Genomic DNA, 26,164 nt, shown 5'->3' on the forward strand with positions numbered 1-26,164 from the left:
TAAAAGGCTGCTTTGTTGCCGATGTTATTAATGCTAGACTCTGCAGGCAGAGCCATTGGATGGCAGTGTGCCCCAAATAATGGGCAGCTACAATCATCGCAAAGTTGCAGTGATGTAGCTCCGGCAGCAGTTGTGTATTCATAAACAAAAAGCCTGAGCTAATCCAGAGACCTGAAATGGGCCCGAGGATCCCTGGGTGTGGGGTGTCTTTGGATGAAACTCAGGGGAGTCTATAAATTTAAGTGGGGACAAAAAATCTTCACTTTGATTAACTGATAGCAGAAATGTAGCAATTTGCTCCAAAACAGACATAGTCATCGGCCAATGGTTTGTTCATCACGTCTGTGACTTTGTCAGCTCAGGAAGTCATGGGTATTCTCAGAAGGTATTTCATAACCTCAGCTTGACTTTGTTTATGTCCCTCACTGCCTCAAAACTACAGTAGTCCTTAGGACAACTGGCCAACTTGCTATCTAATGTAATGAAGAGGTGTGTATACTATGCCGCTCATGAAAGAAAATCTGAGAACATAGGCCTCTAAAGGCATAATGTCAGAGGTGGCATGTGCTCCTCCCCCACCACAGGGAGAATGCTATTGTAGAAACTGTACTGCCATGTTTTCTCTGCAGACTGATAATTTGCATATTTCTCAGGGTCTGTTCAAACATGCCACCAGTGTGGCCAGCTGATGGCAGTGACAGAGTTGTGCTAACCTGCTCCACCTTCCTCTCCCAAAGCTGCTGGGAGGGATGGACTATTTGTCTTATTCAGTGACATTTTCCAAGCGCACATTCTATTACTAGACACATGGGAGGCACTTAGAAAATAATGAACACATGATGTCTTTAGGAGGAAATCAATTATTTTTTTCCTTTGAATGAATCTGGGTTTTAAAAATCATTTTTAAAAAATGAAATAAAAATCTGGTATCCACATTCTAAAGCTTTTATTGCCTCATAAAAGGCCTTTACAAGGCATTAGGAATGTTTATAGGAACTGATACTAAGCGGTTTATTGTCCGGCAGCTCAGTTTGTCAGGGCACTGTAGACACTCATAACTGATTCATTTCAGAGCACTGCTATAATTAAACAAAGAGAACTGAGATTTTCCAAATGCAAACACAGAAGCAGAGAGAGGAGAGAATTAGATGAAGGAAAAAAATTAGAATGTGAATTGGGAGGGTGTGGGGTGTGTGTGTGTGTGTGTGTGTGTGTGCATGTGTGTATATCTGTGTGTAAGCGTGTGTATGTGGTGTGTGTGTGTGTGGGTTTGTGGTAGGTGTGTGTCTGGTGTGTGGTGTGTGTGGTGTGTGTATGTGTGGTGTGTATATCTGTGTGTGTGTAAGAGGTGTGTGTGTGTGGTATGTGTGTGTGGTGTGTGGTAGGTCTGTGTGTTGTGTGTAGTCTCTGTGTGTGTGTGTGTGGTGTGTGTATGTGTGATGTGTATATCTGTGTGTGAGTGTGTGTAAGTGGTGTGTGTGTGTGGTATGTGTGTGTGTGGTGTGTGGTAGGTCTGTGTGTTGTGTGTAGTCTCTGTGTGTGTGTGTGTGTGTGTGTGTGTGTGTGTGTGTGTGTGTATACTGTGTGTAAAAAAGACCTAACCTGGTGAGAGAGTCTTTAGGGCTGTAAGTTGCCTTAGAGATTATTTTTCAATTTATTTTAACAAGTATTGAAACTGAAGCACAAAGAGGTTAAATGACCAGTGACCTCCTAATTGCTAAATCCAATAAACCCTTCTCAGACCTTATCTTATTTGACCACACTATTGCATTTCATGCTGTTTACTCTCCCTTGTTCTTGGAGCACACATGAGGCTGTTTCTGCCACTCAGAATGCCTGCCTCTCCGGCCCCTCCCCAACCCTGCCTCTCTCAGGAAGGCTCATCTGTTACATACTTCTGATCCTCACTTCACAGAGCCTTGTTCTAGTTCACTGTTTCTCAGGATTTCCATTATTGCTTCCTCAAACAGTCTTTTAAAAGCTATTTCTCTACCTTATTTTCCCTCACCCTTTTTTCTTTCTTGTCTCCTTTTCTCGAAGAGTTTCAATTCTACAGATATGGCGCATATCTATTTATATTTTGCCAACTATTGGAAAAAACTCATTATATATCTAAGCATTTTCCATCCTTATCAAACATTTATTTTGAATGGAATTCAAATATCACCAAGGACTTCTATCTATATCCATTTCTCTAAGATCCAGTTCCAGCCCAGTCTTTTCCATGGGAGTTGCTTTCACCCCAGATTCCTGTGTTCTTTTCACCTGCTTCTAGGGGACCTTAGCAAACATGTGCTGCTCTTAGGGGTGAGCAGAGGTTGAAGCTGTCTTCTCTTTAGTGTTGGTCAGAATGGACAAACCTTGCAAAATGCTGCTTGTGTGGTGAATCTCAGAATCTTTTGTGGTGGTCACCAAAGCTGCCAGTAGGGGTGGGAATGATGGCAGTGTCTGCTGGCTGAAGATGGTGACTTGTTTCTTGGTCTTGGCCACATGTATACTGGAGTATACTGGTAAACTTGTAGAATATAATGGACTAAATGGGACATCTATGTCATCCCCACATATGAGTCAGGGGTCACCGTGGAACAAAGGCCAGAAACATCGTGAAAGCCTGAGGGAGTAGATGTCTTCAGAGAAACAACATTTGTCAGACATCAGCAGTTGCACACATGAACTTATAATGGCAAAACTGCAAACATAAGACCTACATATATCAAGCCAACCAAAAACCCAGCATGGTTAGGAGAGGAGCTCATGTGGTGCCACCCTACCTGAGGAGCTATTGGCAGTTGATGGCTGAATGGGGGAGGAAGAGTCAGTTTTCTTCAGGGATGATGGCCCCAAGAAGTGACTCATGCTCCAAAGATGGTCCCACACCATTGCAAATGTAGCAGCACTAAGTAGACCAATGGCTATTAAATTGTATTAAAAAAGAAAGCACACATGGGCTGGGAGGAAAAGGTGGAGGAGGGTGAACGGGAGAGGAACAGAAGAGAGGGAGCTGGAGTTAATTCAAATATATTATTTGAACATATGAACATTAACTAAAATATTTAATGAAAAGGAGGCCCTTCAATATTTTTTATTACTGATCTGTTGAAAGCAAATCTTTTTTAGAACTTCTAGATGTGAACAGTATTTTCATTGAATATAGAAACTACATTGACAACAATTTCTTTCAGATTTTAAAGTATAATTTTGTTTTCTGACTCCTGTGAAGGTAATATTCTTTCTTTTTTATTTGCTGTCCCCATGGTTCCAGTTTTATATTTGTCATTTGGCTATCATGACATCACCAGTAATGTGTTTATCCTGATGCTTTGACAGCCTGTATGTCGTATGGAAAATTCTTAGTCATTGGCTTTTCAAATGTGGCATTTTGCTTGAATTTCCTTTCTAATACACTTCTGGGGTTTCTGGAACACTGGCATATCTCATATGTGTCTTGCATTTTTTCTATGTCTTTTTTGCTTTTTTGTGGTATTTGTGAGTGTGTGTGTGTGTGTGTTTGTGTAGGGATGAATAAGTATGTACATTTGTGTATGAAGGACAGTGGACAACCGGGATGTCCTTCCTTAGGTGTTGCCTACCTTGTTTGTTGAGATGGTGTGTCTCACTGGCCTAGAGCTTGGCTGTCCAGAGAGCTCCAACAACCCTCTGTCTCTACTCCCCCAAGGCAGGGAATAAAAGAGTGCTATATCACACTTGAGTTCTTTTTTTCCCCTTTGGTTTTCAAGGCAGGGTTTCTCTAGCTTTGTAGCCTGTCTTGGAACTGGTTCTGTAGACTAGGCTGGCCTAGAATTCATAGAGATCTGCCTCTCTGTCTCCTGAGTGCTGGGACTAAAGGCGTGCACCACCACTACCTGGCCACACTTGGCTTTTTGTGTATGGGTTTTGAAACTCAAAGTTGTGTCCTTGTATTTGCAAGGCAAGCTCTTTCTTGTCATGGTTTCTCCCCACTCTGTAGTGTAGCGGACAACAAAACCACAAAGCCACCTTCTCTCCCTTCATTTTTTTTTGTTCTACAAATGCTGATTAAAGTATGTGCTGAGGAGGCTCCATCTGGAGGATAGAACCAGGAAGCAGATAGAACTATAAAACTTAAAAGCTCTTGGTAGTTTTGAGGATTGAGTCAAACCGTCAATCAGGCATATTGGTTCTGACTCTTGGTGAGCTTAGATAATTTCTCCCATGCAATCCAGTAAATCCCATTGCTGCTATGTGGGATTTTGGCATCAAACCCTTCACTGTGGGAATTTTGAACACTGGTCAGTTTCTTACCTGTTATTACTGGGGTGGGAGTAAGGTGCAGTTAGAGGAAGTGAGATTCAAGGAGAAGGGATGAGCAGTCTCTAACCTCTGCTTCCCAGGATTTGCATGGTTTCCTTTTGGAGAAGTAGCTTCTTGATTCTCTGGTCCAGGGAACATGTCAAACCAAGTAGTCAGACACAATTCCGTTAGAGTTCCCAACTGATGTTTCTTCTCACTCTTACAAAAATCCTTCTCATCGGATCATCTTGATCTGATTCAGGGTGCATGATTATGCCACAGACACTGTACATAAAGCAATCTGTGTTTTGACTGGTGATAAATTGATAATCACCTCTCTGGCTAAGCTAGTCCACAGAGAGGCAGTTAATATTGTGAAACTTCAATAAGGTCGGCTGTCAATGCGATAGATATTGCAGGTGAACACCCTGATCTCCCCCTGTAATCCTCAGAATCTCTGCTATCCATCACTCTATAATACATTTGTTTAGCAGGGAAATAGGCTGCTAAGAATCTCACCATCAAAGCGAGCCTCAACAGCAGCGTTTCTAACCCTGGCACACAAGTCTCAGCAACACTGTCAGAACACTATTAGCTATCAAATTTAGGGAGGGGAGTTATAAATTTGCAGAAGTATGACAAAAGACTGAACGATGTACTCCTTTGTTTTCTTTGGGCAATAAATATGTCTCAAGAGCCCTCCGCTTCCCCTTCCCCTCGGCCAGCATTTGAGTGGTGTGTTTGGGTCTTAAGTATGCCCCTTCCCTGACAGGCCTAAATGCAGACTTTCAAATGCTTCCCAGATTTTTCTACTGCTAAGCCCTTAAGTGGTATATAGGGGAGGAGAATTAGGTCAAGGAAGGTAGAGCTTCATATCCATCAATGGAAACAAAGGGTTGGGGTGAAGCTCAGTGGGAGATTGCTTGCCTGCTCTGAGCTGGGCCTTGGGTTGGCTCCTCAGCACTGCAAAACAAGCAAATCAAAGCAATACTCCTGACATGTTTGCTTTTTTAATTCATGAAAACTGTTTGTCTGTTTGTTCTGCCATCTTTCACTTGTCTCAGTTATTCTTCCTGGAGAACTCATGTTCCCCAGATGCAGTCTCAAGAGTGGAACCAGCCAAGGCTCCAGTTAGCATTTCCCAGGTGTGACTTTAGGAAGAAGACATTTGCTCTTTGCTTGGTATATTTTGAATTTATATGAACATTCTAATGAATGATCTTATTGTGTGTGGTTCAATGTCCCAGGGGAACAGTTCTCTTCTATTTAATCTCAGGAAATAGGATCAGCTCTGTCAAGGTATTATGGAGCCTAAGGAAACACTTCCCGGATTTAAATGAAGAGCGGAGAGTTGCCTAAAGGGGTCTCACTAATTAGAATTCCAGTGGAGCAAGCATGGGAAGGATGCAGACACAGTCTGCATCCACCTCTCTACTACTCCTGGTGGGAATTTTGAAGGGATTTTGCATAGTTTCCCTAGGCAATCAATTACCGACCCTCTTTTCCCAGTAATTTTTGAATTCATTATTCTTAAATATCAAAATGCATAAAGGAAAATATATCCTTTAAGCTATGGTATAAGAGACTGTGATTCAACCAAAGGTTTCTTAGAGCTCAGGAAAAAATATATTGAGGTTGTCTTGTCTTCATTCATATGGGCCTTGTAATGGAATCATGCTCTTGTAGAAAACCTACTTCTCTTAGTGAAACACAGGACATATGTGTTTCAAACCCCAATTAGAGTGTTGTGCATAGTATTTCTATACAAAACAGACAGGTAATACATTTGTAATTAAATGTAATAATCTCTATTTTTTATGAACATTCTTCTCAGATATGTTAGAGAATTAAGAACTCTGGTAAACAGGGGAAAAGGGAGTTGTTACGAGGTGTGTTTCAGGGACTCTTCTTGCAATCCAGTTTTCACACCACGAAGACCTTCCTGATGTCAGTAGACTTCTGGGAGCTAACAGAACATTTGCTCTGATTTGTTTTTTTACCCTGTCCTAACTAAAATTTTAAAAATGATAGAAAGAAAGGTAGTCAAGAATAACAGTTAAAACAACAACAATCATTAATACACTTTTACATGATTTATATTATTTTGAAAAAAGAAAATGATACCTAACAGGGAAAGTAAACATTTGTTTTTTTAGATTTCTTGGAGACATTGGATAGTATTTTTATATATAGTAATAAACAAAGACTGGATTGCTCAGAAAAGAGCCAGTAACAGTAGCTAACATCTTCAAAACACTTACATAAGCTAACTGTTCCTTTTTTTAAAAAAAATGCACTCCATACAAAAAAATTACTTGATATTTTCAAGAAACATTGAACTTGCCATTATAGTTAAGATTTTACAAATAAAGAAGGTCATTTTCATACGGGTAAATTATGATGTGGACAACAGGGCAGACTTTATCAATATGGGTAACTCAGTTTTTCTTTGCCAGTGATCATTTTATTTCTACAGTGATAAAGAATACACAACATAAAGTTAGCCATTCCATTGAACTTTAAGTGAACAGTCCAGTGGCATTCAGCATATTCTCATTGTGTGACCACCACTAACCATCTCCAGAACATTTTTTGTTGTCCCCAGCTGAGATTAAATACCCATCATTACATAATTTCTCATTCTCCTGTCTTTCCAGTTGCCAAAGACTCCATTTTACTTTCTGCCTCCATGAATTTAATAGCTGTAGGTATCAGGTGGCCAATATTCTTGGAATATTGTCTTCCAGGGCTGGGTTATATCTTCCATTTTTAAAAATTCAGCAGTTTACTTTTCTTCTTTACAGGTGATATCTATATTTATGCCTAGCATAAGTTTGAGCTTTTAACCCTTGGTATTTGAACTATGGTAATTTTATAGCCACATCAAAGTCTTTGGTTCATTTAATAGCATTTCATTAGATTCTTCCAAGATCTTGTTAGACAAATTTGCATCCTGTTTATCTCCAGTTCCCCCATGTGCTCAGTTCTTGGACCTGTTTGGTCATTGTGCTTTCAGAAGTTTGAAGAACTCACCAAGGGACCTCGTTTTGTTTAATGTTCCCAGAAGGTTTTCATGTGCAGTATGGAATTCCATTAGTCTGAAACCTAGTGTCATTGCAGTTTAACTAGACCTGTCCCAAGGATGGCCAGAGGAAGGTTCAGGAAGAATGAAATTAGGACACCCCAAGAGGGACAGAGAAGCCACACACCAACATTGTTATTCAGGACACTGAGGACGGGCTTAAAGAGAATTTGACATTCACATTCCTTCATATCAAAAAGAAAAACCTTACTGAATTATGGGAAGAGATGCGGCTCCTTTACTCTTGGGGTCCATGCAGCCACAGACATGACCAGGTGAACAAGAGAACAAAGGCAATGCCTTTCCTGTGCATGTCTGTGAGACTGGTTCAGAACAAGCTTCCCATGGGCATGTGTCAATCAACAGACTGACCGTCAAGGATACCAGACCCACATAGCGAAACCCGGATCACTCTTTTGATCTCTAAGAAATTTTAATTGCATTTACTTGGCAGTGGGGATAGACAGTGACCGGATGCTTATTTCCTCCAATCACCCTTGTATTTTCTCTTAATCTTCCTTTTTAGTACACAAAAGAGTGTGAATGGGATATTGCAGCCAACTGTGTTTTTACATGATTTTTAAATGGTCTGCTTACCTTCTTTTCCTTCATTACACTCCTGTGTGTGAGTAATGTGGTGAGATTATATTAGACCAGTTACTTTGGTTTCTCTCCTTCAAATAAATGAAGTTTTTAACAGGTGAGTCAAATATGCTTGACTTACAATCAGGGAAAGTTGTTTTCCATTTCTTTCCCCACATACTTTCTGCCCATCCCCACTTGCTGGATTTTATGTGAGTAGTGGTAGATCCAGCAATTCTGATCTTAAAAGTTGTTTGTAAGTGGGAGAACACAAAGAAAGGGTGGCGGATGAAGGAAGCTTGATTTCCTGAAGCCTTTGTTGTTTAATAGGGGAAAGGCTGGATTTCCCAGTGGGCCTCCTGAGATAGGATGGAAGGGTCCTGAAAGCCCATGTATGTCTCCTCTCAGGAAAGCCACTGGCAGGAGGACTCCTCAGGTGGCTCTTGCTTCCCACCTGGACAATAGAGCCTTGGAAGTGGCAGCCCAGCCCTGCCTAGTCTGCATCCTTTGAAGAGAGGTCACAGGTCACTGAAAGCCTTCAGCTGACATCTCTCTCTCTCTCTCTCTCTCTCTCTCTCTCTCTCTCTCTCTCTCTCTCTCTCTCTCTCTCTCTCCCCTCTCTCTCTTGTTTTTTAGAGGCAGGGTTTCACTGCATAGCCTTGGCTGTCCTGGAACTCACTCTGTAGACCAGGCAGGCCTTGAACTCACTCACAAGTGCTGGGATTAAAGCCCCCCTCCCATCTCTATTTCTTTAGGATAAGCAAGGATTTGCTTTTCTTTGTTTTAGGAATCCCCTTGTGGATACAAACAGCTATTGATTAGCATTGTGGGGAAGGATGGTTAAGTTCATTTGTTTGAATTCTCACTGTTTTGAAGATTTGTCAAAAAAATTTAAAAAAAAGAAAATGATTTGTCTTATATGTTCAACTTCAAATATCAGTTTTATATTTCATAAATTTAAGCTTACTGAGCTTGGGACCATTATTTCCAGTGAGCACTGGAGTATATATGAATAGCTAAGTGGTAAATTATAGAGACTACTACTGAAATAACTTTCTAGATTAAAAATGTATCATCAAAATCATCTTAAAAGTACAAATTAGCATAGAGGGATACTTTCTCAGCCCAGACACATGGTGAGGGCCTAGGTCCTGCTCCAGATGATGTGACAGACTTTGAAGATCCCCAATGGAAGGCCTCACCCTCCTTGGGGAGCAGAAAGGGGATAGGATAGGGGGCCAGTAGGAGGCAGGGGAGGGAGAGGGAATTGGAATTGACATGTAAAACAAGATTGTTTCTAATTTAAATAAAAAAGAGAGGAAAAAAGAGCCCTCTTTAGCCCTCAAATGTAGAATCTGGAAAAAAAAAGCAAATTGGCTGTTATTCTTCGCCAAATGAATAGCTCTTACCTTTGATAATCATCTTCCTACCTGAAATGAAAACTACATCTTAGATCACTGGTTTTCAACCTGTGGGTCATGACCCCCTTTGGGGCGTTGAACAGCCTTTTCACAGGGGTGGCACACCAGATATTCTGCATATTAGGTATCTACATTACGAGTCATAACAACAGAACGTTACAGTTATGTAGTAGCAATGAAAATAATTTTATGGTTGGGTCACCACAACATGAGGAATTGTATTAAAGGGTTGCAGCATTAGGAAGGTTGAGAACCTCTGTCTCAGATGATACTAATCCAGTTACAGCACAGAGCCATGCAACTGGGGTGCACCATGTGGCATCTATCAAGGAGGTCTTGATAACTGGGAGTTCAAACAAATGTTCAAGTGATCTTGCTTTGAAAGACCTTGGCACATAGAAGATCCTCAGTCAATATTTACTCAGTAATAAACTGAAGAAGTAGCTGAGTGCTTTTAATGAGAAGGCATTCGATGCTAGCTCTATGAAGGATGACAAAAGCCAAACTCAGCTGTTGAGGAATCCACAGGGTGGAGGACACTTGAGTTGGTGTGCAAGAAGCTCTGGTCTTACAACCTAGCTCAGCCTCTGCTGCAAGCTTTGGTTTGTGGACCAGTTAATGGAGGGTGGGGTGATGTCAGCTGTCGCTCTGTAAAGGGAAGGATGGTTAGTCGTTGTTTTTCACACTCATTATTATTATTATTATTATTTTGGTTTTTTGAGACAGGGTTTCTTTGTATTGCTTTGGAGGTTGTCCTGGAACTTGTTCTGTAGACCAGGCTGGCCTCGAATTCACAGAGATCTGCCTGCCTCTGCCTCCTGAGTGCTGGGATTAAAGGTGTCTGCCACCAGCACCCAGCTCACACTCATTCTTATAAAGAAGTGTAATATACACAGCATGGGAAAGTAGACCATTGTGGGTAGGGTCCAAGGAAGCAGCTTCAAGCTCGTTTCCTTTTGCCACCCTGTGGTTCTCCACAACACAGATTGCAAGTGAATGGCCTTAATGATCTGTTAGGTCCCTCTCCAGCTGTGACATCTGAGGACAGTGTTAATAATCAGTGTTACATGGAGCTGTCTGGAGGCCTGTGGAGGACACTTGAGGACATCTTCTGAGAAACACTTTTTCAGAGTGTCATCTTACCCCTCAAACCTACTTTGGTCCTTGCAGTCTTCAGCTCAGCCATGCCACGAGCTATATTGTCTCCTGCACCTAAAACTTGGGAACTGTCCAAACATCCTTGTTCATGGTTCACATCCAATAAGTCAACAATTTCTCTCAGCCCCCAATATTTGTTAAACTTACCAGCCTTATTCAGTTGCAGAGCTTGGACCCTTCTCTTGTGCCTTGGGGCAGTCCCAGCAGACCGTGGACTGTCATTTCCTCTGGATGGGTCACACCTCTGCACAGTGTCTCCCCCAGTTCCTAAGACAGTTCTCCTGGAGAGCAGGGAGTGCTCTCACCACCTTTCGGCCCCTGCCTCTGTCTCATGCTCTGGAGACATCAGGTCGCCTCTGGTTCTTTGGCCGAGTGTCTGTCATCCTATGTGCTTGGGACCAGAAGCCTTCTAGATTTTGGAGTTTGACTTTGGATCTTAGAATATTTATTTAGACTTTACTAGTTAGGTATTACTAATCTGAAAAGCCTGAATTCAAAATGCTCTAAAACCAGGAGATTTGAGTCATGTTAGTGCTTAAACCCTTAAAGATTTTAGGGCATTTTGGATTTTGAATTTTTATATTCAGGATGGTCAACCTCTATCATATAGTTTATATCCTCATTCCTTGGGTTATGGTGACTTTTCTCTCCAAAGTGCTGAGATCACAGGCGTAAGTCGTCACTTGTAGCTCTAATTTTACTATTTCTTTAATCTCTGTAGAAAGCCCATGGTGACACTTGGCTATGCTAAGGGGCCCACTTTGTTAGGATTTTGTGCTACTACAACATTATTTAAAATTATCTACCTGGAACTATCTCTTATACTACACTATAACTCATTGGGAGATATCTCTCCCATTTCCACTTAATTTTTTTTTACTCTCAAATATATTTAATTGTCAGATAAAATTGTGTCGTGTCCAGGATGGACAAGGTCTCAGGAGCAAGCAGAAGGTTGTTGTCAAGTACAATAGTTTAAAACATTTAAGAGAAAAAAATTTTCAAATTAAGTGTGTTTATTGTATTCTAGTATTAGCACGAAGCTATAGTAAGCTTTGGATGCACTTTTTTCTTCTTAAAATTCTGCCTCATCTACGAAGAGAGAAGTAAAAGTGTACCAGTGAACAATTTTGGACATTCATTCAAGGATGTCTCTGGTCTTCTGATGTTGTTCATGTTTCCTAACATGGGCCTCTGGGATGGTGAATGCCTCAATGTCCCCTGATGCTGGCACACTTAGGAATCCCCCAGTAAAACAGTCTTTCCCATGATGCCACCCTCTTCTTATCTACCAGCAAGGCTACCTGTAATCTGTATGGCACTCCTCAGGGTGATCTTTCTTCAAAGGCACAGAGCCTAGCAGTAGCCTTGCCTTTGTTCAAGAAATAGGTGACTCCAGAGAGAGCAGATCTGGATTTGAGTCCTTTGGCCAGCCCCTTTGTGGAGTATACACACTTAACTCTGGGTGGGGCATACAAAGAGCCCTCAGGGTTCTCTCCAGCCTGTGGGTGGGCCGGGGTTGCTTACTGGGTAGAGAATGGACAGTCACCGCATCTCTGACAAACATTTGGGCCATTTTGTTATATGTTGCTCACTGTCCAGATGAGGCTGGACAGAGACATACGGGAGCACTTTCTGAGCTCTGGTCCAGAGACATTCCTCCTTTGTTACTTTGGCTTTCTTTAATAAGTGACAGAGTTGAATCTGTCACAGCATGAGCCAAACAAAATGGTGATTTCCCCATTCCATTGGTGGGAAGTCTCTTCCTTTCAACCATTCTTCAGTAATTATTATTAAGGAGAAGCTATTTATTGGTCTCCACACATAAACTATGAAGGAGACCTTAGCTAAATGTCTACTGTTTAGTATGTGTATATATTTTCTTCAGGACTTTAGCCCCTGACACTGGCTGAAATTAGCATTATAAAGCACTGAATTTGCACAATGGGGCAGTGTTCCCATCCCTGACCGTGGAAAGCTGCACTGAGGTACACATACCCTTTCCCTCTACTGACTAGCTGGAGCTGCTCGAACTTTGCAGAGGCTGAAGCAGCCACCAAGTTCCACCAGGGGCTGCTGTTGAACTTCTGAAAAAAAAATCGTAATTCGGAGGAGAAGAAGGTGGGTATTGGTGAATGGGGAGGGAGGCAAGGGGCTGGTGGGGGAGTGGTGGAAAAATATCTTGGATGCAAAGCTGACATTTCTGTCTGAGGTGAGGCATGCTTTGCTGATGCCACACATGGAATGTTTTGGAAGTGTCAGTAATAAATACTTCTATCAGGAATCTTCATATTCCACAGCTCTACTTATCATACCCCAAGGAGATTCATACAAAGACATAGCTGTCAGGGGCTAATTTGGGACCTGAAAACTATGGTGGTTGTCAGGCATCTTTCCCCATGTGTGATATTTATCTTCTCTCACAAACAAACTGAGTGCAGGGTTTTTAATTAATTTCCAAGTGTCTCCCATGGTAATTTTCTCTCTAATATATTAATACGATGGTTTAAGCCTTCATTCAGGAGCAGATTTTCGGATGAAAATCACCAAAGGCTTAGATGGTGTTTAGTGTTATCGATAAGGTACACGTTCGTTGGTTTGCAGGGAATCAATAAAGTTGCCCTTTCCTCATTTTTATTTTTAGAAGCATCAATGGGGTTTTATCTCTTTTAAGTATATTAAGGAAATCATGGACCCGATGATTTTATTTTTCTCCTTTTGATTGGAGGGAGCTCACAGGCTGTTTCTCTTATTGTTTGTGAAAGATGTATAGCAGGAAAAAGTTCTTGGTTTGATGATGAACAGATGAATTTTTAAAAAGTATCCCCTTCAGAAAAACATGATCCTTCCTTCCTTCCTTCGTTCCTTCGTTCCTCCCTCCCTCCCTCCCTCCCTCCCTCTCTCCCTCCCTCCCTCCGTCCCTCCCTCAGTCCCTTCCTTCCTTCCTTCCTTCCTTCCTTCCTTCCTTCCTTCCTTCCTTCCTTCCTTCCTTCCTTCCTTCCTTCCTTCCTTCCAAAGAACAAAGGTCCTGCACAGGGTCACAACCCAGGAGCAGGTAAGTCAGTTAGTTGACAAGTGAGTAAAATAACCCTTTTCTTTGCCCAATATCCCTTTCAGTACAAAGCACGACATAAAAAATAACAAATTAAAGGTATACTATTTGTACAAAGACTGAGCTAGAAATCATAACAGATTGAAGGTGCACTAGCTGTTTCTCAAAAAACAAATGGACTTGTGCTAATTACCTAGATTTAAACATTTCATACTGTATGGGTAAATCTATATTCTCTAAAATATGTTGTGTATGATACAATTTTACCTGTAAGTTAAAATAAATACATTTGAGAGGAAAAAAAGTGAAATGGAAGGGAAAGTGGCATCTTTCATAGAAGCTACATTTAGAGTTTTATTTATTTATTTTTGGTAATGCTTATGTCTGTATTTAATATTATTATACTCTTGGCTCAAAGGTTGCCTCAAATTTCATAAGGATTTCCCCCCTCAATTCACCTTTAACATATTTGATTACTGGGGTGATAGGGCAGTCCTTGAAGAAATATCTTTCTCTGAAAATGACATTCAAAAATCATCAGAAAAATTGCAGCAATAAAGGAAATCCCCAGAATTTATACAGAGCTTTTAATTACCTGCAATTAAGGTTTAAATCCTTAGAAATTCAGGAAACTCACTCTTATAGGTCTGGAGATTAAAATGTATCATTTTTCCCCCTCTGTGTGAGAATTTTATTCTTTCTCTTTCCAACCTGTCACATGAACATTTCCCCTAGACCCATTAGGCAAATTTAATAACCAAACCTCTATCTAGTGAGAAAGGAATTTTAAAGTTCAGCTGCCCCGTGCATAATTTGTTTGCTCCCACCTGCTACCCCTGGCCTCAATGGTTGTATGTAAGTGATAAAAATCAACCTTGTAAGCACAGATTGATCCTGGCAGCTTTTATTTTATGTGATTTCCAAGGATCGGTCTAGAAATGCTTCTTAATTGAAATAGTTCTCCTCCTTTGGCTTTTATTTCATTGTCCTTTCCTTCTTGACGTCTTGTACATCACATCAGAAGCTATTTTAGACACATGAAATGACAGCTTTCTCAGAGCCGACCGTGGATCCTGATAGACCTTCAAGCAGGCAAGTTGCTGGCGCCAGCTTCACGGAAGCATTCCCTGCACGATGGACGAGCCACCTAGAAACACAACCTAAACTGTAGGTTAATCATCCAGCCCGGGCTGGTGGTGTCAGTTCTCCCCTGCCCTGCATCCTACCAAAGAGCAAGAAAGCTCTGTTTGCTATTTAATTTAACAGAATCCGGGCTCAACTTTAGTTGGAAATTATATTTCCTCTCGGCTGGGATGGAAAGGCTACTGTAATTTAGTAGTCGGTTGTAAAGAAAATCCAAAGCAACTACACAGCATCTTTCTTCTCTGTTGTATCTTTCCCTGGATGGGAGAGCACAAAGTAGCTGTGGTGTGACTCCGCAATGCACAGATAACTCGTGTTACTGAGTGAAAGCTAGGTGATATTTTGGATGCAGAAAAGGGTTATTTGGGAAAAATGTATTTATACCAGTGAGTAGAAATTTTAAAAAAGGAAGCAGGATACAAAAATATTGTAGTGAGGAGAGGAATGAACAGTTCAGCGCTCAGACCTGGCCTCACTGGAGGTAACGAGCAAACATCTCATCATGGGATGGGTAACAAGATGAGTATTCTACATTTGTTTTTTTCGGTTCTACCTAAGTCTTTGTAACTTTACAATGTAAGATTCAGAAATTGGAGCCAATTACCATAATATGTGGTGGTTTGGTGGGAACATGTTCTACATCAGACAGTTAAAAGGGTTTATTGCTATTAGGAGCATGTTAATGCCCTTGATAATGTCTCTACTTGCTTTGTAATGTCTCTTGCTGAAGTATAGAATTCTTTTATCTTCTTATTACATTATGCAAAAAACTTGAATTGAAAAGATATTTGCAGGAACATTTAAAGTAGTGCATCAATCAGCTTCAAAGAAGAGAGAATGTTCTCGGAATAGCTTATAAAAGGATAACTGTCACTTTTATTTTGGGTGAACAAAGGCGACATCGCAGAAAGCACTTTATTGTAAAAGCACATGGCGTGACTCAATAAATATGCCGTACAAATATAAAAGAGAAGAAAGTTCGAAATTATCTTATGACTTAAGTGTAATTTAAGCAATACTTTTAAAAATGCAGCCAGCGACGAAGTACTCTTGCTGCTGGGTCCTGAGTTCTAGCCCGCGAGTCCCGGTGAGGTGATAGGTGTCTTTGATAACATAGGATTTGAATGGATTAGTCATGCTCTGTTTTTAATACTTCTCAGAAAGATACAGAAAGGAGCGTGTGGGGAGAGCATTAGCAAAAATCTTAACAACCACGTAATGGCGTAAGCTTCTCAAAATGGGTTTCATTATGTGCATATTATTCAACTGTTGCTCTTCTTGTGGCTGCTGTGAAGACAGCTTTGGATTTAGGTTTAACTGTGTTGTGACTTGGGTTAGCATTTCCAGATGTTCCCTGTGTATTAGCAGAGGTCCCTCTGCGGTGCATTTCTGGACATTTAGGATCAGGGCTGCTTTGCTGCTGTTCATTGAAAACATTTACACCTTCCTTAAAATGAGAAATTTCTTGTTAGTTTATAAGCATGCTTTGAACTATAAATGCTAACTACTCCATCTTATTTTCTAAGTATGTCTCCCAGGCCTCAGACCTTAACCTGATGATGAATGCTGGTAGATGACTCTGTGCGGTAAGGAATAAAAAGCTACCACCTGACCATCTGATTTTTTTTTTTAAGTACTGGGATGTGAGCCTAGGTCCTCTCATACAGGCTAGGCAAGAGGTCCTTTGCTACGCCACACCCCCAGACTGAACAATTTAAGGAAACACTCCGACCTGGCACCTGGAAAGCATAATATACATTTATAGAATCCAAATTTTCCATACTGCATGTTTCCACATATATAGATATATGTCTAGGTATGGAGAGTCAGGCCCCTGTATGCAGAAGCTATGTGGTGAGTGCCTGTTGATGAGGGTTTTTAAAAAATCCTAATCGGTAAAAATATGTCTCTGTTTTTAGACTTAACTAAAGGATGTGATGCCTTATTAAATATAGTGATACAATCTTTTCCAAAGCTCAGAATCTTCTAAGATTCAAAAAATTTTCATTTGAAGTCAAATAAGTAGGCTAATTTACTCTCTCTTGCCATTGTAGCTTAGGGAATTATATTAATGCTATGACATTTCTAAGAAATAATGCTCATTTATTTAGAAACTGCAAATATAGGACCTTATAATAAGAAATCGGCTCATGACTCTGACATCATTTTGCTCACATCTTATTTCTCGTGGCTATTGTACACGGTACCCAATTCATTAAAATAATTCTCCCCTCATTTCAGCGGGCCTCACGCAGACTCTGTAGAGTGTCACTCAGCCACGACTCTCAGGGATGTCCCACCTTCTCATTGTTCCTTTCTCTTGGCCTGCTGGGGAACACGCTCATTTTAAAAGTACAGGGAAAATTATCTCATAAGAGAAATTTAATAACAACGGAACTTCTGAGATTTTGAAAATACAGAATTCTTAAGTTATTGAACTATGGGAAAAGCTGTAATTTATAACCGGCAAGTTAGAATGTTGTACACATCTGTGTACTGTTTCAGAAAATAAAGGTTGTTACCATAGCAACTGCCACATAATATGGAACATACGTTATTTGTGAGATGCCAGGCTTCGTGTTAAAAAAAATCTCTCTTCTTGTGGCTGCTCCCCGATGTTTCAAGGATTCCCACCTCCTCTTTACTGTTATATGGGGTTTTCTCTGTTCACACTCTCATTTCCCCTCATTTTCATTTTTAATACTTTGTCAGATCAATTGATAAGTCTGCATAGCACGGCTATGATCTGCCAAGACATTTTTCCCCTTGTGTTTTGTTAATCTTGAAGAAATTCCAGTTAATTTTTAAGGTATAGAAATATATAAAGAATCCATTTAATTACAGTGAGTATGACACATAAATGTACCTGCTGACATTTTGCTTATTTGGCCTGTTGAATGTTTCACAATTTTGAGTTATATGACCATTATGATATTTTACCACTTGAAAAAATATCATCTAGAAGCATAAATTTACTCTATAAATATAATTTTTCACTTAAAGATTTGTAAGGCATGTTCAGTCTCACTTGAAACCAATCATAATTAAGGTAACCTTAAATATTTTATTTTTATTGTACATTTAAATTTTTTAACTTTTTGAGAATTTCATACTTGAGTACCGTATTTACATAATTTCCACTCTGCACCTCCTCCCTCTTAGGAGGTCCTCTCCAATTCATAATCTCTTGTTTAATTATTTTTGTCACACACAATATACATATGCACATATGTATACATAAATACAACCTGCTGAGTCTATTTAGTGATGTTCATATGTGCATGTGTTTTGGGCTTACCACATAGGGTTAGATAACCTACTGGTGGGTTTGAATAATTTATGATGACAAAATTTAACTATGTAGGAATAGTAAAAGCTAGGTGTCATAGTTCATGGCTGTAACCCAAGTTCTTGGGAAGCTGAGGCAGGAGAACCATCCTGTTGCTTCAAAATCCACATGGGGTAGAGTCAAATCTTGTTCTAAAAAAAAAAGGAAGGAAAGAAAGAAATTGGCTCATGACTCTGACATCATTTTGCTCACATCTTATTTCTCGTGGCTATTGTACACGGTACCCAATTCATTAAAATAATTCTCCCCTCATTTCAGCGGGCCTCACGCAGACTCTGTAGAGTGTCACTCAGCCACGACTCTCAGGGATGTCCCACCTTCTCATTGTTCCTTTCTCTTGGCCTGCTGGGGAACACGCTCATTTTAAAAGTACAGGGAAAATTATCTCATAAGAGAAATTTAATAACAACAGATTTCTAGTCTTTCTGGGAGAATAATACTAATTACTTTCCTTATGATTGTAACAAAATACCCGAGAGGAGCAACTTGGGAGTGGAAGTTTAATTTCATTTGTTTTTCTCTTCTCACTTTTAGGGACTACATCCTACCAAGATGGTGAAGGCATGGCCGCTGGGGAGTTCTGGTCTATGATGGTGAATAAGTCCTACCACAATGGTGGAGGCATGGCAGCTGGGGTGTGGTGGGGAATAAGTCCTACCACGGCGGTGAAGTCGCGGTAGCCGGGGTGTGGTGGTCTGTGATAGTCTGCACTTCAGAGCTCATCAGACTAGGAAGCTGGGAAAACTATGATTTGAACTAGAAGAGGAAACCACCTTCAAGCTTGCCCCTAGAAGCCTACTAGGAAGACCACATTTCTTAAATCCCCAAAGCATGACCACCAGCTGGGGGACCAAGGGTTTAAGCTCTTGAGCTTGTGAGAGGATGGTACCACTGGAAGTGCGGGGGGGAGCTGACAGACAGTTCTGAAATCTTGGTTGGATTTTTATTTATTGTTTATTTATTTATTTTTTATTTGAGACAGGATCTCAAATAGGCTAGGCTGACCTTGGAACTCTTTATGTAGCCTAAGATAGCTTTAAATATTTTGCCCCCAAATTCTGGGAGAATAGGTATGCTCTACCATGCATGCTTTGCATTCTCCATTGTAGTTTCAATACAAATTCTGTTTGTTTTATAGCTAGAATAATGAATCAGTAAGTGGAAGGAGGTTAACAATGGAATGTAGACAACTATTCCGCATGGCTGGATATGGGATCAGAATGTCCAACTGGTTTGAAATAAAAGCCTGAGAACAGCTCACAATGGAAATATGGTGTTGATGCTTGTTGAGGCCACAGTATAGCGAAGTCTTTTAAGGGAAGACACATTATGGGTGATGGACTTTACTGTGCATCACAACTTCGCAGTCCAGAGTCAAGATATCATTGCCATCATTGCCATATTTTATGAGGTAGATGTTTTCTGGAGAGTGCTTCCTCCTGCCTTTTCCTTTACATAGGGAAGAACTGGGTACTGGCTTTCTTTAAAATAGTTACCACTGAATCTTCACAATGTCATAAAACTGTGTTTCATCTATCACAAAAACAAATACTTATGGTAAAAAAATGACGGAATGAATTATACTCTTCTTTTCTTAAAAAAAAGAAGCTTAATAGTTTAATCAATAAACATTTATTAAACATTTACCAGGTGTCAGACAGAGTTCTTGGGATATACAGATGGATAACTGACTGTGCTCTCTTCCCTAGCTTTTAAGGCCCTGCAGAGTTTACCACCCTCTTTTTCCCTTAAACTCCAGCACCATTGCTGTCATCCATACTTTCTTCACTATGCCTTGGACAGGAGGCCAGCATACTTTTTCTAACAAAGGTCAGATAGCAAATTATTCTTGGCTTTATAGCCATATTGTCATTAGTGTATGCATGCACATGCATGTGTGTGTTTGTGCATGCATGTGAAAATCAGAGAACAACCTTAGGTGTTCCTCAGGTTCTGTCCCTTTTCTCTCCCTCCCCAGAGATTTCTCATTTGGCTTGAAACTCACTCACCAAGTAGGCTAGGCTGGTTGACCAGCAGTCCTTGGAGATTCTGCCTGTCTTCCACTTTCCTTACTGGATCAGCCCCAGGCACTGGGATTACAAGTGTGTCTGACTGTTTTTATTTGGGTTCTGGGTGTTGAACTCAGGTCCTGATGCTTTCACAGCAAGCACTCTACTGGTTGAGCCGTGTCTATGTCTCCAGCACAGGTTATTTAACTCTGCTAGTAAAGCACAAAAACAGCCATAGATACTAAAGAAACAAATGGAAGAAATGAGTGAGGATGGGCTCCAATAGAACCTCATTTACAAAGGTAGCAGGCTGGCTTTGTCTACAGGCCGTGATTCGTGGCTCCTGTTTTAGATTTGCTAGTTTTCCTTTGCTTCCTCCCATCTGCTGAGCCTTTCCTACCTCAGAGTCCTGTACTTTCTCCAGTTCATCCCAGCATTGCCCTGATGTTGAGCACTCACTGTGAATGATGCTTTGTTTTTGGTTGTCATGTCTGAGTGTCCCCCTCTGTTCCATTGCTAGCTGTTAGTAGCCATGTCTTCTCAACTCTCTGACATCAACAAGGTCATTTACCCAGTCACTCACTTGGTCATGGTCTGTGCACCATCCAGTTGATGCAGTACATGCTGTGTGGGGCAAGAATCTCTTTGGTGTTGCTATTTCGGGCATTTCTACAGCCAGAGCAGAATCAGTAGTGTGGATCACATGAATATAACACATGGCCCTGAATCTAAACCATATGCTTCTAATGATTTCTCAGCATTCCCCTTTTGTGGCTTGTCAGGCCAGTGATGGTTTGAGGGTTTTGTCATACTTCCCTCAGAGTTACCTCTGCCTGTTGGCAAAGCCCATCTTCTATGTATTGCTGATAGCTCAGGAAATTTCTCCCATGGGCTTGTGTTAGGCTGATGTTTTCACTTGTGCTGCCCACTGTGCGTTGACCCCTGCATCTGTTTGTCACTGCCTTTGTTGACACTGCTGCCACGTCCACTGGGTGTCATCATTTCCCATAGACTCCTCTGTTCCTTCTGCTGTCACCTCTGTACTCTTTGAATACCTTGGATGTTTTATGGTACTACCTCAGAGACCACCCTGTGATGCTCGTTGCTCCTGGTGGGCACTGCTACCTCTATGAAGCACCAAGTCTTGTGCCATGTCTATTTCTCCTAGATGCCACCTCTTCAAAGCCCCAACCCTTCTCCAGGCAATAGGAGAGTGGGGAACAACACCCTCTTTTTGTGCTTTTCTTGACTTGAAATAGTGTAGCTTGTGTCCCACTAATTGAAGAATTTTCAGTCCTTATTTGCCATGATCACTCTTTCCAAATATAGCAGCTGCTACTTACATGCTTGCTGTGTGTCTGGCACTGCTGGGAAAGCTTTGTGAACGTTAACCTGTGTAACCCTCACAATAGACTGAAGAGGCAGAAATACTACTGTCCTCATCTCCAAAGAGGCCAGAGAGGTTAGCTGTCTACCAGTAAGTGGCAGAGTTGAGATCTGAATTCAAGTTATCTGCTGTAGAACCCTTGCTCTTAACCACTCATCTATAATGAAGGAATTAGATATGTACCTATGGAATATGGCTGATTTTGTACTGTACTCCCAATCTTTCTACTGTCATCCTGGGGCTTGTTATTCAGTTCTTTTCCTCCTTCAGAGCCTCATGCGCAGTGGTTCCTCTGTGTACAATAAGTGGTGTGCTAATGGATCTGAGCTGTTATGCCTGCCCTCGGGCTGATGTGAAGACTGCTCCCTCCTCACGGGGCGGGATGCTAAGACAGCTGCTTGGAGAACTGTGTTTCTAACACGAAGGAACTCTTGAGGGAAGGAAGTGAGATGAATATGATTTTGAGAGTAGGAACCCTTGGAAAAGGACATAAACAGACCAGGGAGCCACTTCAGACTGCGACGCACACAAAACAGGAACCTGCACAAGGGAGATGCAGCCCATATCCCTTTGTTTTGCATGGTTCCTAGTGATACATGAGGCTGGCAAGGAGAATGTGTAGGGCCTTGAAGAGCAATGGCTCACACTCAAGAGTTTAATATGTAACCAAGAGAGGGAGACTAGGTGCAGAAACTAGCATCAGTGATTTGTGAGTGCTAGAGACAGAATTCTCCACTGCTCCCCTATAGTGAAAGTTACAGTGTAGGGCTTAAAGCCTACACAGTGTCTACTTCAACTGTGGGAACTACGTGGATTCATCTTTCAGAATACTAACTGGGACATGACCTGCCTTCATGGTTCTAATGTGGATTGATTATTTACAAGCTGAAACTCAGTTTTTCTTCTCAAAACCAGTTGCATTTTCTTCATTCCTGTGATAAAGGGTCCCCTTCTATATCTGGGTCCACCCCATTCTCTAGCAGGCATGAGAATGATTCTTGAGTATTGGTCCACTGGTATGATTCCAGGAAGTTCTAAAACTACTGTCCTAGAGGAGCCCATGCAGATGATGCTACATCTGATCATCTTGAATAGTGTTACCCAGGTTAACCACTGTTCACAGCCCTTCTTCAAATGCCCCATTCTTTCAATAGTAAAGAAATGAAGGCACAAATTAAGTCTGGGGAGATGCTTGCCAAACAAGCTCATCACCAATGGTGAGACTCTCTAGCTTTGTGGAAAGCCAAATTTGTCAGCTGTTTTCATTTCAGCTCACTTAACCCCATTATGCTCTCCTGAGCGGCACCTTAAGGGAGTCCTGCTGCTGTGACATCACAAGGTACCAGCTGAAGTGCGTGGTCCCTTTGAGAATCAAATGTCCATTGGAAATGAATGAGTCGCTTCTACCCAAACTACCTTGGAGTGTTGTCAGTCGGGCCTGAAATAAATATGTAGAGTTATTTCACTCTTGTCAGAACAGAAGTCTTATTCTTTGACAGTTTATGCAAGGCTCAGGAGGGACAGCAGCCCAACCAATCTGCTCTGTGTGTTCCTCCACTCCATACCTGTTTCCCTTGCCTGCCCAAGGTGGGAGATAAGGAGAGTGGGGATCGAATCCCCAGAGGGTTATGAGTCCTGCAGGAGGGCTGCATGTTGCTTGTTGAGCCTTTTGAAGGGTTTTAATGGAGTAACTTATCTGAAGAAGCCATTTACAATCCTTAGTGCTGTTCCTTGTTTTTGGCAAACACACAAGTCTTATTCTTATGACTTAACAAGTTTTGAAACAGGGTAGTTTTTTCTAAACTGAGTTACTTAATGATTTTGTGGCCGAAGAGGTTGGGGATCCTGGAGACCATCTCAGTGGCCCTTTTCTCTCCCTTCACTTCCTGCTCTACAGTGACCTGTAGACCCAGGGATGTGCTGTGAAATTCCATCCGTTCTGTTCCGACATTTGCTCTAAGAGATGTGGCATATATAAAAAGAGGTGTAAAGAAACATCCAAGGGATGATTAACTTTGTCTTTTAGTGGATTACTCTAGATTTCCCTTAGTTGCCCCTGGAAACAGCCTGACTTCAGGAAGGACAAAGAATATCAAATATAGAGTTTCTCAGAATCTCCAACCCCAGGATCATCTCTTTCTACTCCCACACGTCTTGTGATCTTTAATCTTTCCTCAGATTTTAATTGGCAGCGATGAGATACCTATCTCAGGATTGCATGAGAAGGAAACCCAGTTTATAACCACTTGTAACTTAACCTTTTTAGGGAATCAGAACTACAAAGCTTGACTCAGTCACATCTAAAACTGGGAAAGCTAAAACTTTGTATGAAGAAGAAGGTGAATAGTGAAAAATAGACTCTTACACAGTCGTAGCCAGTTCAGCAAGGCAGACACAGGAGAAGTGGAAACAAAGGGAGGGGAGGGAGGGGGAGGCAGAGAGGATCATGGAGCTTCCGGAAGTTCGTGCCCCGTTGTTTGTTTCTACCTACAGTGCTTCTCCTGTGTGAGTGACCCTCACTTGAGAGCAGCCCCACCCAGCTCAGCTGTGAGAAGCAGCCCACACCATTTTCAGAACGAGCCTGGTTTGCATGCAGGCTCTTTGCTGGACCCTTGTAGCTTCCAGAGGTTGCCTGCCTGCTTCAGGCCCTTCTGTGTATCTAAGGAAAGTTCCAGTGTGGTATTGCCTTCAGTCAGTCTTGAGAAATACGTTCTGTTATTCCAAGAAAGAAAAGAAAAGAAAAGAAAAGCAGAGATAATTAGATCTTCCTTGGAGTTTTACTTTTCTCCCAGTTTTTGTTTTGAGAAGTACTTTAAGATTTTTCTAACTTTCAGTCTCAGCCTCTGATGAAGGATGACTTTTTAGGTCACTGTTTCCTCAGCTTTTTAGTTATCTATTCATCTCTTTCATGCTCTTTGTATACCATCTGTGCTATTTTCCCTGAATATTTTCCTTTACTTGGATTCAAATAGTATAAAAATTTAGTCTTATTCTAAGTCATAGATTGGCAATATCACAAGTGTGTTATTTAAAAAGAATAAACAGACAACAATTAAAATATTGGAGCATATGGCACCTGTGTTTCACCGATCCAGCAGGACGATGAACCTCCTCAACTGTCTGGGTTTTAGAGTCACCATGGAGACACACCTCTCGATGTGAAGGTGTTTCTGGGAAGCTTTGAGGGAGCAGGGAAGACCTGTCTGGAATGTGGGGGCACCATTCCCCTGCAATGGAGTCCCAGAGTGAGTAAAAAGCAGAAAGTGAGCTGAGTATCAGCATTGACTTCTCTCTGCTTCCTGACTGTGGGTGCAGTGAGACCTGCTGCCTCCTGCTCCTGCTGCTGTGCCTTTCCGTAGCCATAACACACCGTGGCCTTTTAAAACTGTAAGCTAAGTAGCTCCGGGCCACGTGTTTGGCGTCAGCAGTGAAAAGAGTCACTAATGCACTAGGAAATGTCTGGCTTCTGGCTTCTGTTTTGTGTCAGATGAGTGATATCCAGGGTGCATCAAAGAGAAAAGATACAGATCAGGTGGCCTCCTAGGAGGTTGAAAGGCCCTATAGGTCGCAGGATGAAGTTTATTGAAAATATGGGATATTTTCCAAATGAGTTACATTTATACATGCTTGTGCACACGTGCACACACACAACTCTCATCAATATTTACATCCTGGATCTGAATGATGGAGTTAGTTGACCAAAAGATTACCCTCTGCAAAGATACTAGATAGTCAGTTCCAGAAGGTTCTTCTAAGCGGTGCTTTTTAAACGAGTCCTCTCACTTCCATATTAGTTATTTATTGAAGAAAAAAAATAACAGGGTTTCTGTGATTAAGAAATGAATCACATTACTTAATAATATTCTCAATCAACTGAGCATCTTTGTGGTCTCTCAGGAAAAAGATAAATAAGATTATGCTATTACTCTGTGGCTTTGTGTTTGCCATAGAATTTCTTTTTCAGATTTCAGGGTAAACAGAACAAAGGATCACTTCTACAATTCATGTTTTTCCCAGAGAATCTTCTGGCATCTCATTATTAGGAGAAAGTAGCAAGAAAAAGGATTAAGAAAATAGAAGGGTGAGTTAATTGTGTAATTCACAGTGATAGCTTTCTTTTCCCTTTCTTATCGTTTTGCATGCTTTCCCCCCAAGGAAAGATTGAATAGAGTAATTTCCCCCTTTTCTTGTTTCTTTCAGAACTTGGTGATGTGTCAAACATATTATGTTCATAATACTCATAGTTATCATGACCGTGGGGGAATCAGGGCTTCAAGTAAATATGCTATGAAGAGGACTTTATGAAAAAATTGATCTTCATGTTTGAGGGCAATAGAAGGATTCTTTTGCCCTGAATACCAGTGAATAAATATGGACTTGGGCCACAGACACTGGACAGAGATTGTCTCTGGGAAGACTGACATGCCTTCGGCATGAAGATGCTACAAGAAAAAGACATGTAATTAAGGGAAAGGAGAAAGGCTTTAACCAGGGTCTTTAAAGAGACTGTGATATGGGGAAAACATTGTGTGGAAGATGTGACCAAAGATCTCTTAGGTTAGAGAGTGGAAGGAAATGAGACTGTTTAAAATTCCACTGTGTATCTGTTCCACAGGAAGAATAACATTCCTGTGTGGTGCCGCTTGCCACTCCGTGTTTAGAAACAATTAAAAGATGCAAATATTTATGAATCACTGCGTATGTTGTAATCC

General features: G+C 41.1%; 2 long non-coding RNA genes across 2 annotated transcripts; both read left to right on the top strand.

Moving 5' to 3' along the window:
• The first annotated feature begins 14,440 nt into the window (after nt 1-14,440).
• On the top strand, nt 14,441-18,933 carry LOC121142200. The gene is made up of 3 exons (XR_005879180.1): nt 14,441-14,731; nt 16,234-16,293; nt 18,591-18,933. It is a non-coding gene; the product is annotated as an uncharacterized LOC121142200 (long non-coding RNA).
• Nucleotides 18,934-25,334: 6,401 nt separating this feature from the next.
• On the top strand, nt 25,335-26,139 carry LOC121142201. The gene is made up of 2 exons (XR_005879181.1): nt 25,335-25,533; nt 25,653-26,139. It is a non-coding gene; the product is annotated as an uncharacterized LOC121142201 (long non-coding RNA).
• Nucleotides 26,140-26,164: the final 25 nt, after the last annotated feature.

This window comes from Mesocricetus auratus, unplaced genomic scaffold (genome assembly GCF_017639785.1).
Source record: "Mesocricetus auratus isolate SY011 unplaced genomic scaffold, BCM_Maur_2.0 Super-Scaffold_100009, whole genome shotgun sequence".
In the NCBI taxonomy this organism is placed as follows: domain Eukaryota; kingdom Metazoa; phylum Chordata; class Mammalia; order Rodentia; family Cricetidae; genus Mesocricetus; species Mesocricetus auratus.